The sequence below is a fragment of the Berghia stephanieae genome, unplaced genomic scaffold (genome assembly GCF_034508935.2).
Source record: "Berghia stephanieae isolate SIO BIC M18660-M18661 unplaced genomic scaffold, UCSD_Bste_1.3 scaffold494, whole genome shotgun sequence".
Lineage (NCBI taxonomy): Eukaryota > Metazoa > Mollusca > Gastropoda > Nudibranchia > Aeolidiidae > Berghia > Berghia stephanieae.
The window spans coordinates 10,001-12,500 of NW_027626333.1; positions in this window are offsets into that span (position 1 = coordinate 10,001).

The window sequence follows — 2,500 nt, forward strand, 5'->3', positions numbered from 1 at the left end:
TTGCCAGGTATTCATTCTTATCTTTCCTTACTATGTGTCCGAAAAAGGATAGTTGTCGATCCGCTATAAAGGGCATTAGTTTCCTTTGTTGGTATGTTTGTTTTAGCACTTCTTCGTTCGTTTTGTGTGCAGTATACGATATTCTCTGCATCCTTCTCAAACACCACATTTCAAAAGCTTCAATGTTCTTTTGTGTTTCTGCATTTGTAGTCCAGCTTTCGCATCCGTATAACAAGATTGGCAACACGTAGCACTTCAAGACTCGGAATCTAATCCCGAACGACATCTGTTTTTCAAAATGTTTCCGAGGTCCATAAAGGCCTGTTTGGCTTGAATTATTCTTGCTCGTATGTCTACACAAACTTTAAAATGACATCAAACTGCCAGTCCTAGAGGGTTCTAGTGTTAGGCCATATGTTAACGATGGCTACGGCCTGACACTGAAACTCAAAAGGACTGGTCTTTTGACGTCATTATTTGGTTTATGCACCGCCTAGTGAGTTGTCGTTAGTAGTGCTCATGGAAACAAGTGGTCCCATTGGTTGAACCATTTAATACAACTCACGATTTGTTTTCTTTTGTGGCCAAAGATGTCATTTTTTGGTCAGTGTCAACGTAGCCATCGTTACGAAGGCCACGGTGTCAGGCTATAGATGGTTCGAAGATGACGTCACTCAAGCCTTTGTTATTGTATTTTGCATCCGCGTTAGTGAGTGATTCTCACTAAACTGTATTACCCCGACTATAAAAGTTCATGGTTACACATAGTTTTGTGTGTTGGTCAGTTAAACTTCCGGATGGCAATGTTATGAACTCCTTAGCCAAGCGCATTCTATCTATAAATTAACGATGGCTACGGACAAACACAGTTGTTTATAGATAGTTCGAAGATGACGTCACTCAAGCCTTTGTTGTTATATTTTGCCATCCGCGTTTGTGAGTTATTCTCACTGAACTGTTATTAACCATACTATAAAAGTTCATGGATACACACAGTTTTGTGTGTTGGTCCGTAATAATTCCGGATGACAATGTTATGAGCTTCTTAGCCAAGCGCATACTATAAAGGACCAACACACAAAACTGTGTGTATCCATGAACGCTTATAGTCGGGTTAATACAGTTCAGTGAGCATTACTCATAAACGCGGATGGCAAAAAACAATATCAAAGACCTGAGTGACGTCATCTTCGAACTATCTATAGATAGTATGCGCTTGGCTGAGATGCTCAAAACATTGCCATCCGGAAATATCACGGACCAACACACAGTTTAGTGAGAACAACTCATAACCTTGGATGGCAAAAAATAATAACAAAGACCAGAGTGACGTCATATTCGTTCTTTCTTTCAACAATAACGTGAATGTAATCTACCTCTCACTGATAATAGGATTCAATAGTCTGATGTCACGTCCGCCCAGCAACGAGCAGCTTCGTTCTAAACAAAGAAAATCGGTACTTTTTATTCTTCATGCTGGCTAGAATTTTTTCACATGTCATGTGATCAGTATAAAAGTCAAAACGATAAGATTTATAATGTTTTTCTCCTCTGGATACACTTTTATGCTCGTCGGAGAAGTATTTCCTAAGGGCGTCCGATATTGTTCCGATAGTTTAGAACCAGTTACTAAGTTACTATGCGTCATTACGAGGGAAGTGACATCACGACTTTTGAATCCTATTTTTATTGTTTTTATACCGCCAAATGGGTGACCAGTTATCACACGATTTTCTCGATCATATTATAAACGTTTAAGTTTTCACATAGATTTCTGTATAGACAGTTCGAAGATGACGTCACTCAGGTCTTTGTTATTGTTTTTTGCCATCCGCGTTTATGAGTAATGCTCACTGAACTGTATTAACCCGACTATAAACGTTCATGGATACACACAGTTTTGTGTGTTGGTCCGTTATACTTCCGGATGGCAATGTTATGAGCTTCTTAGCCAAGCGCATACTATCTATTGGATTTATTCACCATGCGGTAGAACAGTGGGTATTTTACTTAGACACCATGCCATCGATAGTGAATTCTGTATAATTCGCTATGTTTACCAATCACTGCCATTGTTTACATTATGACAACTGTCCGAGAGGCGTGGTTATCTAGGTGTCTATAGATAGTATGCGCTTGGCGAAGAAGCTGACAACATTGCCATCCGGAAGTATAACGGACCAACACACAAAACTGTGTGTATCCATGAACATTTATAGATAGTATGCAGATGACGTCACTCAGGCCTTTGTTATTGTTTTTGCCATCCGCGTTTGTGAGTTGTTCTCACTAAACTGTATTAACCAGACTATAAAAGTTCATGGTTACACAGAGTTTGTGTGTTGGTCCGTTATACTTCCGGATGGCAATGTTGTGAACTCCTTGGCCAAGCGCATTCTATCTATAGTCTGGTTAATACAGTTTAGTGAGAATTACTCATAAACGCGGTTTGCAAAAAAAACAACAAAAAAAAAACAAAAAAAAAAAAAAAAACAATAAC